A 15,000-nucleotide genomic window follows, 5' to 3' on the forward strand; every position below is an offset into this window, starting at 1 on the left:
CTCTCCCTCTCTCTCCCTCTGTCTCTCTCTGTGTCTGTTTGTATCTATCTCTCTGTCTCTCTCTCCCTCTGTCTCTCTCTCTGTCTTTCTCTCTCTGTCTTTCTCTCTCTGTCTTTCTCTCTCTGTCTCTCTCTCTCTGTCTTTCTCTCTGTCTGTTTGTATCTATCTCTCTCTCTCTCTCTCTCTCTGTCTCTCTCTCCCTCTGTCTCTCTCTCTGTCTTTCTCTCTCTGTCTCTCTCTCTGTCTCTCTCTCTCTGTCTGTTTGTATCTATCTCTCTCTGTCTCTCTCTGTGTCTGTTTGTATCTATCTCTCTCCCTCTCTCTCCCTCTGTCTCTCTCTGTGTCTGTTTGTATCTATCTCTCTGTCTCTCTCTCCCTCTGTCTCTCTCTCTGTCTTTCTCTCTCTGTCTTTCTCTCTCTGTCTTTCTCTCTCTGTCTCTCTCTCTCTGTCTTTCTCTCTGTCTGTTTGTATCTATCTCTCTGTCTTTCTCTCTGTCTGTTTGTATCTATCTCTCTCTCTCTCTCTCTCTCTCTCTCTGTCTCTCTCTCCCTCTGTCTCTCTCTCTGTCTTTCTCTCTCTGTCTCTCTCTCTCTGTCTGTTTGTATCTATCTCTCTCTGTCTCTCTCTGTGTCTGTTTGTATCTATCTCTCTCTGTCTCTCTCTCTGTCGTTCTGTCTTTCCGTCTTTCTCTCTCTCTCCCTTCTCCAGTGGGGACACATTCCTCTGTGAGGTGGAGTAAGAGAGGAGGAATGAGAGGAGGAAGGAGAGACATGTCGTGAGGTTGAATCATCATACCTTTTGTTCTAACCGGACAGTCCTGTGGCTGATATCTGTTTCTGATTGGTTTAACCAGGTCTGTTGCCTTCAATGCTGCTGCTCACCAAACATCAACTAACTGTTACTTTGAACTGGTTGCTGCTTTTTTACATTTTTTAAAATTGTATTTCACCTTTATTTAACCAGGTGGGCCAGATCACCTTTATTTTAACCAGGTGGGCCAGATCACCTTTATTTTAACCAGGTGGGCCAGATCACCTTTATTTAACCAGGTGGGCCAGATCACCTTTATTTAACCAGGTGGGCCAGATCACCTTTATTTAACCGGGTGGGCCAGATCACCTTTATTTAACCGGGTGGGCCAGGTCACCTTTATTTAACCGGGTGGGCCAGATCACCTTTATTTAACCAGGTGGGCCAGATCACCTTTATTTAACCGGGTGGGCCAGATCACCTTTATTTAACCGGGTGGGCCAGATCACCTTTATTTAACCGGGTGGGCCAGATCACCTTTATTTAACCGGGTGGGCCAGATCACCTTTATTTAACCAGGTGGGCCAGATCACCTTTATTTAACCAGGTGGGCCAGATTACCTTTATTTAACCAGGTGGGCCAGATCACCTTTATTTAACCGGGTGGGCCAGATCACCTTTATTTAACCGGGTGGGCCAGATCACCTTTATTTAACCAGGTGGGCCAGATCACCTTTATTTAACCAGGTGGGCCAGATCACCTTTATTTAACCAGGTGGGCCAGATCACCTTTATTTAACCGGGTGGGCCAGATCACCTTTATTTAACCGGGTGGGCCAGATCACCTTTATTTAACCGGGTGGGCCAGATCACCTTTATTTAACCGGGTGGGCCAGATCACCTTTATTTAACCGGGTGGGCCAGATCACCTTTATTTAACCAGGTGGGCCAGATCACATTTATTTAACCAGGTGGGCCAGATCACCTTTATTTAACCAGGTGGGCCAGATCACCTTTATTTAACCGGGTGGGCCAGTTGAGAACAAGTTCTCCTTTACAACTGCGACCTGGCCAAGATAAAGCAGTGTGACACAAACAACAACACAGAGTTACACATGTTATAAACAAACGTACAGTCAATAACACAATAGAGAAAAGGTCTATATACAGTGTGTGAGGTAAGATTAGGGAGGTAAGGCAATAAATAGGCCGTAGTGGCTAAATAATTACAATTTAGCAATTAACACTGTAGTGATAGATGTGCAGAAGATGAATGTGCAGGTAGAGATACTGGGATGCAAAGGAGAGAAAATAAATAAATAACAATATGGGGATGAGGTAGTTGGAGGGAGGAGGCTTGTAGTGAATGATGACTCTGATCTATGACCTTTACTCCTTATTACAGCCTTAATATTACATCAACTAGTGTCTGTCTGTCTGTCTGTCTGTCTGTCTGTCTGTCTGTCTGTCTGTCTGTCTGTCTGTCTGTCTGTCTGTCTGTCTGTCTGTCTGTCTGTCTGTCTGTCTGTCTCGATCCCTTTTACAGCATTCTCTTCACCTGTTAACTGTCGCTCCGCACGCGTGTTCACACACACACACACACACACACTGTGGCTCCCCTCTCAGGGCATGACATTAGAGTAGATGCCCTGATTACCTTATCACACAAACAAAAGCTGCCCTCGGGACATGACCAACTGATTTGAATATTAGCTTTTAGGACCCGGGGGCGGTGCCGTGACTCGTGGCATTTCAGGTGTGTGTGTTTAATGCATTCATCTCCCTCCTCCTCCTCTCCAGGGTGAGAGAGGCAGCCATTACCAGCCTGATGGAGGTGACTCTGTGTGTTTAATGTATTCATCTCCCTCCTCCTCCTCTCCAGGGTGAGAGAGGCAGCCATTACCAGCCTGATGGAGGTGACTCTGTGTGTTTAATGTATTCATCTCCCCCCTCCTCCTCTCCAGGGTGAGAGAGGCAGCCATTACCAGCCTGATGGAGGTGACTCTGTGTGTTTAATGTATTCATCTCCCTCCTCCTCCTCTCCAGGGTGAGAGAGGCAGCCATTACCAGCCTGATGGAGGTGACTCTGTGTGTTTAATGTATTCATCTCTCCTCCTCCTCCTCTCCAGGGTGAGAGAGGCAGCCATTACCAGCCTGATGGAGGTGACTCTGTGTGTTTAATGCATTCATCTCCCTCCTCCTCCTCTCCAGGGTGAGAGAGGCAGCCATTACCAGCCTGATGGAGGTGACTCTGTGTGTTTAATGTATTCATCTCCCTCCTCCTCCTCTCCAGGGTGAGAGAGGCAGCCATTACCAGCCTGATGGAGGTGACTCTGTGTGTTTAATGTATTCATCTCCCTCCTCCTCCTCTCCAGGGTGAGAGAGGCAGCCATTACCAGCCTGATGGAGGTGACTCTGTGTGTTTAATGTATTCATCTCCCTCCTCCTCCTCTCCAGGGTGAGAGAGGCAGCCATTACCAGCCTGATGGAGGTGACTCTGTGTGTTTAATGTATTCATCTCCCTCCTCCTCCTCTCCAGGGTGAGAGAGGCAGCCATTACCAGCCTGATGGAGGTGACTCTGTGTGTGGTGGGCACTGCTCCACAACTACTCTCACCAGGCCTGTGAGTAGCAATGGAATAACTTCCTCAATCACACTGTACCACTTTAACGCCTTTATAGAGCCCTCATAAACCCTTCATAAGGCCCTCATAAACCCTTCATAAGGCCCTCATAAACCCTTCATAAGGCCCTCATAAACCCTTCATAAGGCCTTCATAAACCCTTCATAAGGCCCTCATAAACCCTTCATAAGGCCCTCATAAACCCTTCATAAGGCCCTCATAAACCCTTCATAAGGCCCTCATAAACCCTTCATAAGGCCCTCATAAACCCTTCATAAACCCCTCATAAGGCCCTCATAAACCCTTCATCAGGCCCTCATAAACCCTTCATAAGGTCCTCATAAACCCTTCATAAACCCTTCATCAGGCCCTCATAAACCCTTCATCAGGCCCTCATAAACCCTTCATAAGGCCCTCATAAACCCTTCATAAGGCCTTCATAGATGCTTCGTAGATCATTTATAAGCATTCTCTATAGAAGGTGGGAAAGGTGTTATGACAGATGTAGTAGGTATTAAAGATATTATTGGGGATGATAGCTGTACCTCTCCATTCATTTCCTCCCTGAGCTCCTTTTTATATTCTCATCCTTTAATTCCCACTCCATTCATCCCACTCTCCTCTCCTCCCACTCATCCCTCTCTCCTCCCACTCATCTTTCCTCCTCTCCTCTCATCTCTCCTCATCTCATCCCTCTCTTCCTCTCCTCTCTCCTCATCTCCCTCTCATCCCTCTCCTCCTCATCTCTCTACTCCTCTCCTCATCTCTCTCATCTCTCTCCTCCTCTCATCTCTCCTCATTCCCTCTCCACCTCTCATCTCTCCTAATCTCCTCCCTCATCCTTCTCCTCCTCTCATCTCTCCTCATCTCATCCCTCTCCTCCTCTCATCTCCTCTACTCCTCTCATCCCTCCTCATCTCCCTCTCTCCTCATCTCCCTCTCTCCTCATCTCCCTCTCTCCTCATCTCCCTCTCTCCTCTACTCCTCTCATCCCTCTCCTCATCTCTCTCCTCTACTCCTCATCTCTCCTCATCTCCCTCTCTCCTCTCATCTCTCTCCTCCTCCTCTCATCCCTCCTCCTCATCTCTCTCCTCCTCATCTCTCTCCTCTACTCCTCTCATCTCTCTCCTCCTCCTCTCATCTCTCCTCCTCAGGGTGAATGGTATGATGTGTAGCTTGGCCCAGCAGTCAGCAGAGAAGATCGACCGCTACAGAGCCCATGCTGGATCAGTGTTCGTCAGGCTCCTCCATAGTAACAACCCTGCAGTACCTCACATCCCCCACCGAGAGGAGCTGCTCGCCATCTTCCCTACGTGAGTCTAAACACATTTACATTGCTGTCATTTAGCAGATGCTGTTATTTACATTTACATTTAAGTCATTTAGCAGACGCTCTTATCCAGAGCTACTTACAAATTGGTGCATTCACCTTATGACATCCAGTCCAAAGTGACTTACATCTGAAGGTAAACTAGGTGAGACAACCACATCACAGTCAGTACATTATCACTCAGAGTAGTTATCAGGTAGCTAGATGAGACAACCACATCACAGTCAGTACATTATCCCTCAGAGTAGTTATCAGGTAGCTAGGTGAGACAACCACATATCACAGTCACTACATTATCCCTCAACAGAGTAGTTCTCAGGTAGCTAGGTGAGACAACCACATTATCCCTCAATAGAGTAGTTATCAGGTAGCTAGGTGAGACAAACACATTATCCCTCAACAGAGTAGTTATCAGGTAGCTAGGTGAGAACCACATTATCCCTCAATAGAGTAGTTATCAGGTAGCTAGGTGAGACAAACACATTATCCCTCAACAGAGTAGTTATCAGGTAGCTAGGTGAGACAACCACATTATCCCTCAATAGAGTAGTTATCAGGTAGCTAGGTGAGACAACCACATTATCCCTCTGGGTTCTGGGTAATCTCATATACGACTCTATGGATGGCTCAGGGTAATCTCATACAATACTATGGATGGCTCAGGGTAATCTCATACAATACTATGGATGGCTCAGGGTAATCTCATACAATACTATGGATGGCTCAGGGTAATCTCATACAATACTATGGATGGCTCAGGGTAATCTCATACAATACTATGGATGGCTCAGGGTAATCTCATATAATACTATGGATGGCTCAGGGTAATCTCATACAATACTATGGGTGGCTCAGGGTAATCTCATACAATACTATGGGTGGCTCAGGGTAATCTCATACAATACTATGGGTGGCTCAGGGTAATCTCATACAATACTATGGATGGCTCAGGGTAATCTCATACAGTGGGCACGTTTCAATGAAAGATTTACAGGTCAGTTATTGAATTGAAGAACTAACTGTACCCTGTGTGTGTCTCTGTGCTCTCAGTGAAGGGGCAGAGGGTCTGAACTGGAACGCTCCGTCTCAGGCCTTCCCCCACATCACCCAGCTGCTCAGACTGCCCCAATACCAGTACCACACACTGCTGGGGTTGACCGTGTCTGTAGGAGGACTGACTGAGTCTACGGTACGTGTCTGTAGCCCTGTGTCTGTAGCTCTGTGTCTGTAGCCCTGTGTCTGTAGCCCTGTAGCCCTGTGTCTGTAGCCCTGTGTCTGTAGCCCTGTGTCTGTAGCCCTGTGTCTGTAGCTCTGTGTCTGTAGCCCTGTGTCTGTAGCCCTGTAACTCTGTGTCTGTAGCCCTGTGTCTGTAACCCTGTGTCTATAGTCCTGTAGCCCTGTGTCTGTAACCCTGTGTCTATAGTCCTGTAACTCTGTGTCTGTAGCCCCGTGTCTGTAGCCCTGTGTCTGTAGCCCTGTGTCTGTAGCCCTGTGTCTGTAGCCCTGTGTCTGGAGCCCTGTGTCTGGAGCCCTGTGTCTGGAGCCCTGTGTCTGGAGCCCTGTGTCTGTAACCCTGTGTCTATAGCCCTGTAGCCCTGTGTCTGTAGCCCTGTGTCTGTAGCCCTGTGTCTGTAGCCCTGTGTCTGGAGCCCTGTGTCTGTAGCCCTGTGTCTGTAACCCTGTGTCTATAGCCCTGTAGCCCTGTGTCTGTAGCCATGTGTCTGTAGCCCTGTGTCTGTAGCCCTGTGTCTGTAGCCCTGTGTCTGTAGCCCCGTGTCTGTAGCTCTGTCTTTAGCTCCTGTAGCCCTGTGTCTGTAGCTCGGTATCTGTAGTTTGTGGCCCATGTAGCTCTGTGTTTGTAGCTCCATGTCTGTGGTGCCTGTTGCTCCTGTAGCTCTGTAGATATGTGCCTGTGTCTGTATTTTCTGTTGTGATGTGTCTGTTGCTCTGTGTCTGTGGCCCGGTGTCAGTGGTGTCTGTAGCTCTGTGTCTGTGGCCCGGTGTCAGTGGTGTCTGTAGCTCTGTGTCTGTAGCTCTGTGTCTGTGGCCCGGTGTCAGTGGTGTCTGTAGCTCTGTGTCTGTTGCTCTGTGCCTGTGGCCCGGTGTCAGTGGTGTCTGTAGCTCTGTGCCTGTGGCTCTGTGTCTGTTTGCTCTGTGTCTGTAGCCCCGTGTCTGTAGCCCTGTAACTCTGTGTCTGTAGCCCTGTGTCTGTAGCCCTGTAACTCTGTGTCTGTAGCCCTGTAACTCTGTGTCTGTAGCTCTGTAACCCTGTGTCTGTAGCCCTGTGTCTGTAACCCTGTGTCTGTAGCCCTGTGTCTGTAGCCACGTGTCTGTAGCTCTGTGTCTGTAGCAGTGGAGACTCCTCAGAATGAAATTCATAAAAATGCGAATTGTGAAATATAAAACAAGTTATCCTTTTCCACATGCCACCAAATAATGGATTACAACTGTTTACAACATGGTGTACCCGGAATCTAGTCGTGAAAGCGTATGCTACAGCTAGCTAGCACTGCAGTGCATAACGTGGTGAGTAGTTGACTCAAGGAGAGAGAAAGACAATAGTTCAACAGTTTTTAACAAATACATTTAAACAAAAAATGTAAACGAACGAGAAGCAAGAGTGAGTGAGAGACCAGTGAGCGAGAGAGCTACTGTAGCTATATTTCTTCTTCTTTTTCTTCACTTACTTAGCTAGCTAATGTAGATAGCTAGTTTAGCCTACTGAAACACCCTGCTCAAACAGAGAGGAATGCTATGTTAGCTAGCTGGCTATGACTATCCAATAGAGAGGGATGCTATGTTAGCTAGCTGGCTATGACTATCCAATAGAGAGGGATGCTATGTTAGCTAGCTGGCTATGGCTATCCAACAGAGAGGGATGCTATGTTAGCTAGCTGGCTATGGCTATCCAACAGAGAGGGAGCCTATGTTAGCTAGTTGGCTATGACTATCCAACAGAGAGGGATGCTATGTTAGCTAGCTGGCTATGGCTATCCAACAGAGAGGGAGCCTATGTTAGCTAGTTGGCTATGACTATCCAACAGAGAGGGATGCTATGTTAGCTAGCTGGCTATGGCTGTCCAACAGAGGGGGATGCTATGTTCGCTAGCTGGCTATGCCTATCCAACAGAGAGGGATGCTATGTTAGCTAGCTGGCTATGACTATCCAATAGAGAGGGATGCTATGTTAGCTAGCTGGCTATGGCTATCCAACAGAGAGGAATGCTATGTTAGCTAGCTGGCTATGGCTGTCCAACAGAGAAGGATGCTATGTTAGCTAGCTGGCTATGGCTATCCAACAGAGAGGGATGCTATGTTAGCTAGCTGGCTATGGCTGTCCAACAGAGAGGGATGCTATGTTAGCTAGCTGGCTATGGCTATCCAATAGAGAGGGATGCTATGTTAGCTAGCTGGCTATGGCTATCCAACAGAGAGGATGCTATGTTAGCTAGCTGGCTATGGCTGTCCAACAGAGAGGGATGCTATGTTAGCTAGCTGGCTATGGCTATCCAACAGAGAGGGATGCTATGTTAGCTAGCTGGCTATAGCTATCCAACACTGGAACTCTTCCAAGTCAAGGTAAGCTTTTGGTTTTATTAATGTTTTGCCACCGGGGCCAGTCTGTGTAACGGATAAACTGCTTGTTGACTGTACACTGCACTGCATGATTGTAGTGGGTTCACTAGCGGGTTAGTCCTAGTAGCCATGTTGACTATGACGTGACAACAATGTAGGCTGTGTGCGGTTAGCGGTCATGATATGAAGGTTTGGCTTGGAAAGATTTTTTCGCCTGGTCACAGACAGCTAATGTGTTGTGCACTGAAGTCCACAAGCGAAGGGAAAAGGTGAGAGGGGAGAGCACGTAGATAGATGTGAGAAGGAATTTATATACACAATGAGCTGTTTGTATGTGGCTGCTATGAAAGAGAACTGTGTTTGCGTGTGCTCAGGGGTGTGTTCATTGCACCGATTCTGTTGAAAAACCGGGATAAACATACCTGAATATGTCCAATAGAAACTCTCGTTTGCAACTGTTGGACTAATGATTACACTCTAGATCAGCTAGATGCAGGAAACAGTGTGCAAGGCGGTATTGAATATGTTGAGTCTGTCACCTTTGTTCCTCAAAATTCTCTCGACCTGTGTGCACCTGCGTTGTAAACTGTCCTTCATAGGCTAGGTTATAAACTGTCCTTCATAGGCTAGGTTATAAACTGTCCTTCATAGGCTAGGTTATAAACTGTCCTTCATAGGCTAGGTTGTAAACTGTCCTTCATAGGCTAGGTTATAAACTGTCCTTCATAGGCTAGGTTATAAACTGTCCTTCATAGGCTAGGTTATAAACTGTCCTTCATAGGCTAGGTTATAAACTGTCCTTCATAGGCTAGGTTGTATCAACCTCATGATGGGTAGAGGGAACATTCTAGAGGGAACATTCTAGTATCATGTAGTAGCCTAAACCTATCGATGTTACATTGAACTGGGTGAACGGAATATGAATGAGAGTCATCCAATATGCTGTAATAGAAGTAAAGCCCTGCTCATAAATAAAAATACATCTTAAACAGCACTGACTGCCACTGGTCTGTAGCTATCTGTCTGTAGCTATCTGTCTGTAGCTATCTGTCTGTAGCTATCTGTCTGTAGCTATCTGTCTGTAGCTATCTGTCTGTAGCTATCTGTCTGTAGCCACAGTATGTGTCTGTAGCTATCTGTCTGTAGCTATCTGTCTGTAGCTATCTGTCTGTAGCCACAGTATGTGTCTGTAGCTATCTGTCTGTAGCTATCTGTCTGTAGCCACAGTATGTGTCTGTAGCTATCTGTCTGTAGCTATCTGTCTGTAGCTATCTGTCTGTAGCCACAGTATGTGTCTGTAGCTATCTGTCTGTAGCTATCTGTCTGTAGCTATCTGTCTGTAGCTATCTGTCTGTAGCTATCTGTCTGTAGCTATCTGACTGTAGCCACAGCATGTGTCTGTAGTTGTGTCTGTAGTTCTATGCCTGTGACCACAGTATGTGTCTGTGGTTATGTCTGTAGTTATATGCCTGTAGCCACCGTATGTGTCTGTGGTTTATCCATCTGTGGCTGCATTGTATGTCTGTAGTTATGTGTCTGTGGCTATCTGTCTGTAGCTAGAGCATGTATCTGTGGTTGTCTGTCTGTAGTTAGCTGTCTGGGGCCACAGTCGGTGTCTGTTGTTGTTTGTCTGTGTTTATCTGTCTATATCCACAGTCTGTGTCTGTAGCCGCCACTACCCCTCACTGTGTCCATCGTACATTGACTGTGGTTCCCACACTGCTACCGTCCAAAGACTGCATGTTGTTGCAGATTTGTGAGTCAACGAAAGTCATGATGTTGTCTCTGGAAAAGCACCTTAGTGAAACAGTGGTTTGACCACTGGTCTCTCCAGTGTGTGGGTCTAAAGGCCAGCAGGGGGGGGTCCATCACACTGCTAATATTCACACCACCGAGGATACCAGTACCTCCACTCTCATCTGTTCCATCAGTCTTTGTTTCTCGGGCACCAGACATCAGCTTGACGCTCCTCTGGCCCACATCCACCTGGTTCCTGTAAACAACAACCTAAAACCCAAAACACAGATGGGAGTTGATCCAGAACAAATGGATCTGTGTTTAGTGATGTTGGCTGGTCTTTCCTTTCTTTAAGGAAACCTCTCCCACCTTAAACCATTCCTGTGTGTGTGTGTGTGTGTGTGTGTGTGTGTGTGTGTGTGTGTGTGTGTGTGTGTGTGTGTGTGTGTGTGTGTGTGTGTGTGTGTGTGTGTGTGTGTGTGTGTGTGTGTGTGTGTGTGTGTGTGTGTGATGAATGAAGGTTTTATAAGTACCTTTTGCACTACTGATTCTACCACATAGAAGCTGCTGCCCTGACGTTATATGCATAGACTAGTAATCACTGGTCACTTTAATAATGGAACACTGGTCACTTTAATAATGGAACACGGGTCACTTTAATAATGGAACACTGGTCACTTTAATAATGGAACACTGGTCACTTTAATAATGGAACACTGGTCACTTTAATAATGGAACACTGGTCACTTTAATAATGGAACACTGGTCACTTTAATAATGGAACACTGGTCAATTTAATAATGGAACACTAGTCACTTTAATAATGGAACACTGGTCACTTTAATAATGGAACACTGGTCACTTTAATAATGGAACACGGGTCACTTTAATAATGGAACACTAGTCACTTTAATAATGGAACACGGGTCACTTTAATAATGGAACACTGGTCACTTTAATAATGGAACACTGGTCAATTTAATAATGGAACACTAGTCACTTTAATAATGGAACACTGGTCACTTTAATAATGGAACACTGGTCAATTTAATAATGGAACACTAGTCACTTTAATAATGGAACACTGGTCACTTTAATAATGGAACACTGGTCAATTTAATAATGGAACACTGGTCACTTTAATAATGGAACACTGGTCACTTTAATAATGGAACACGGGTCACTTTAATAATGGAACACTGGTCACTTTAATAATGGAACACTGGTCAATTTAATAATGGAACACTAGTCACTTTAATAATGGAACACTAGTCACTTTAATAATGGAACACTGGTCACTTTAATAATGGAACACTGGTCACTTTAATAATGGAACACTGGTCACTTTAATAATGGAACACTAGTCACTTTAATAATGGAACACGGGTCACTTTAATAATGGAACACTGGTCACTTTAATAATGGAACACTGGTCAATTTAATAATGGAACACTAGTCACTTTAATAATGGAACACTGGTCACTTTAATAATGGAACACTAGTCACTTTAATAATGGAACACTGGTCACTTTAATAATGGAACACTGGTCACTTTAATAATGGAACACTGGTCACTTTAATAATGGAACACTGGTCACTTTAATAATGGAACACTGGTCACTTTAATAATGGAACACTGGTCACTTTAATAATGGAACACTGGTCACTTTAATAATGGAACACTGGTCACTTTAATAATGGAACACTAGTCATTTTAATAATGGAACACTGGTCACTTTAATAATGGAACACTGGTCACTTTAATAATGGAACACTGGTCACTTTAATAATGGAACACTGGTCACTTTAATAATGGAACACTGGTCACTTTAATGATGGAACCCTGGTCACTTTAATGATGGAACCCTGGTCACTTTAATAATGGAACACTGGTCACTTTAATAATGGAACACTGGTCACTTTAATAATGGAACACTGGTCACTTTAATAATGGAACACTGGTCACTTTAATAATGGAACACTGGTCACTTTAATAATGGAACACTGGTCACTTTAATAATGTTCACATATCCTGCATTACTCATCTCATATGTATATACTGTATTCTATTCTACTTTATCTTAGTCTATGTCGCTCTGACATTGCTCATCCAAATATTTATATATTCTGAACTCCATTCCTTTACTTTAGGTTGTGTATTGTTAGATATTACTCCACTGTTGGAGATAGGAACACAAGCTACACCCTCAATAAGATTTGCTAAATGGTATTTCTCTGTCTCTGACTATAATCTGGCTGGACTGGAGACACACAGACACTTCTGAGGTAGCCAGAACGGTGTCCCTCGGCTGATCTGGAGTTGGTTCTCACACACAACAGTCCAAAGTGATGAAGCATCCTGTTGGATCCTGGAAACTTTCTCATCGTCCCCGTCTCCTTTACCGCCATTTCACATTCGTGTTGCGATATTGTCAGCTCGGGGGTTTGAACTTGCAACCTTCCGGTTACTAGTCCAACACTCTAACCACTAGACTACCCTGCCGTGATGACATGCTGGTCTTTCAGGGGGGTATGAGAGGAGAAGAGAGTTGGACTAAGCAGTGGGAGAGGGGGGAGGGGAGTCTCACAGGAGATGGTTTATGAAATATCGCAACACGAATGTGAAACGGCGATCCAACAGGATGCTTCATCACTTTGGACTGTTGTGTGTGAGAACCAACTCCAGATCAGCCGAGGGACACAGTTCTGGCTACCTCAGAAGTGTCTGTGTGTCTCCAGTCCAGCCAGATTATAGCAAGAGTCAGAGACAGAGAAATACCACATACAAAAACCATTTAGCAGATCTATCGTTCTGCCCCTGAACAGGCAGTTAACACACTGTTCCCAGGCTATCATTGAAAATAAGAATTTGTTCTTAACTGACTTGCCAAGTTAAATAAAGGTAAAATAACATTTTAAAAACTACAGACATTGCCAAAGTATAGAAGACGGAAGTCCTCTCTCCCTCAGCCCCAGTCAGCTAGGGGAAAGACAACCCCTCTGGGGGACTAATGTCCCTGGTCTCTCCTCAGCCCCAGTCAGCTAGGGAAAGACAACCCCTCTGGGAGGACTAATGTCCCTGGTCTCTCCCCTCAGCCCCAGTCAGCTAGGGAAAGACAACCCCTCTGGGGGACTAATGTCCCTGGTCTCTCTCCCTCAGCCCCAGTCAGCTAGGGGAAAGACAACCCTCTGGGGGACTAATGTCCCTGGTCTCTCTCCTCAGCCCCAGTCAGCTAGGAGGAAAGACAACCCCTCTGGGGGACTAATGTCCCTGGTCTCTCAGCCCCAGTCAGCTAGGGGAAAGACAACCCCTCTGGGGGGGACTAATGTCCCTGGTCTCTCTCCCTCAGCCCCAGTCAGCTAGGGGAAAGACAACCCCTCTGGGGGGGGACTAATGTCCCTGGTCTCTCTCCCTCAGCCCCAGTCAGCTAGAGGAAAGACAACCCCTCTGGGGGGACTAATGTCCCTGGTCTCCCTCAGCCCCAGTCAGCTAGGGAAAGACAACCCCTCTGGGGGGACTAATGTCCCTGGTCTCTCTCCCTCAGCCCCAGTCAGCTAGAGGAAAGACAACCCCTCTGGGGGGACTAATGTCCCTGGTCTCTCAGCCCCAGTCAGCTAGAGGAAAGACAACCCCTCTGGAGGGGGACTAATGTCCCTGGTCTCTCTCCCTCAGCCCCAGTCAGCTAGAGGAAAGACAACCCCTCTGGGGGGACTACTGTCCCTGGTCTCTCTCCCTCAGCCCCAGTCAGCTAGAGGAAAGACAACCCCTCTGGGGGGACTACTGTCCCTGGTCTCTCTCCCTCAGCCCCAGTCAGCTAGAGGAAAGACAACCCCTCTGGAGGGGGACTAATGTCCCTGGTCTCTCTCCCTTAGCCCCAGTCAGCTAGGGGAAAGACAACCCCTCTGGGGGGACTAATGTCCCTGGTCTCTCTCCCTCAGCCCCAGTCAGCTAGAGGAAAGACAACCCCTCTGGGAGGACTAATGTCCCTGGTCTCTCTCCCTCAGCCCCAGTCAGCTAGGGGAAAGACAACCCCTCTGGGGGGGACTAATGGGAAGACAGAAGTCCTCTCCCCTCCAGCGCGTGTTGATGCTGTGTTGTTGCTATGGGAACGTTGAGCCAGTTGTCACCAGCCTTCAGTGTGTCGCTCAGTTTCAACCTGTCATCATTATGGGAAGTGATGCCAGGACATCAGAGTGTGCGTCCCAAAATAGAACCCTCTCCCCTATGGGCCCTGGTCAAAAGTAGTGCACTATGTAGGAAATAGTGTCATTTGGTACGCAGACAGAGAGATGAGGCTTCTCACACGGTCCAGACTTACACCATGTTAAACGCAGTGGTAATATCCTGTTCTATACTTCTACTGTTCTGGTCTGGATCTCAGTTTCTACTGATCTGTTACAGTCCTCTGGGTCTGATGTTAACCACACTGATGTCTATCCCTCCCTCCCTCCCTCCCTCCCTCCCTCCCTCCCTCCCTCCCTCCCTCTATCCCTCTCTCCTTGTCTCTCCGTCTCTATATCCCTCTCCCTCCCTCCCTCCCTCCTTGTCACCCTCCTTGTCTCCCTCCCTCCTTGTCTCCCTCCCTCCTTGTCTCCCTCCCTCCTTGTCTCCCTCCCTCCTTGTCTCCCTCCCTCCTTGTCTCCCCCTCCTTGTCTCCCTCCCTCCCGCCCACCCTCCCTCCCTCTCCCTCTCCCTCCCCATCTCTCCCTCCCCCTCTCCTCCCTCCCCCTCTCCCTCCCCCTCTCCCTCTCTCCCCTCTCCCTCCCTGTGTCTCCGTCTCCAGGTGCGTTTCTCCTCCCAGTCTCTGTTTGACCACCTGATGCTGATTCAGCAGGATACAGCAGCGCTGGGACAGTTTAGTGAAGCACTGCTGCATGTCTTCAGAGACAACCTGAGAAATGACAGGTACACACACACACACACACACACACACACACACACACACACACACACACACACACACACACACACACACACACACA

At 47.0% G+C, this 15,000-nt stretch overlaps 1 pseudogene; it reads left to right on the forward strand.

The window, feature by feature from the left end:
• LOC124018251 overlaps nucleotides 1-15,000 on the forward strand; it is a 150,955-nt pseudogene that overhangs the window by 125,052 nt on the left and 10,903 nt on the right.

This window comes from Oncorhynchus gorbuscha, unplaced genomic scaffold, assembly GCF_021184085.1.
Source record: "Oncorhynchus gorbuscha isolate QuinsamMale2020 ecotype Even-year unplaced genomic scaffold, OgorEven_v1.0 Un_scaffold_454, whole genome shotgun sequence".
Classification (NCBI taxonomy): Eukaryota; Metazoa; Chordata; class Actinopteri; order Salmoniformes; family Salmonidae; genus Oncorhynchus; species Oncorhynchus gorbuscha.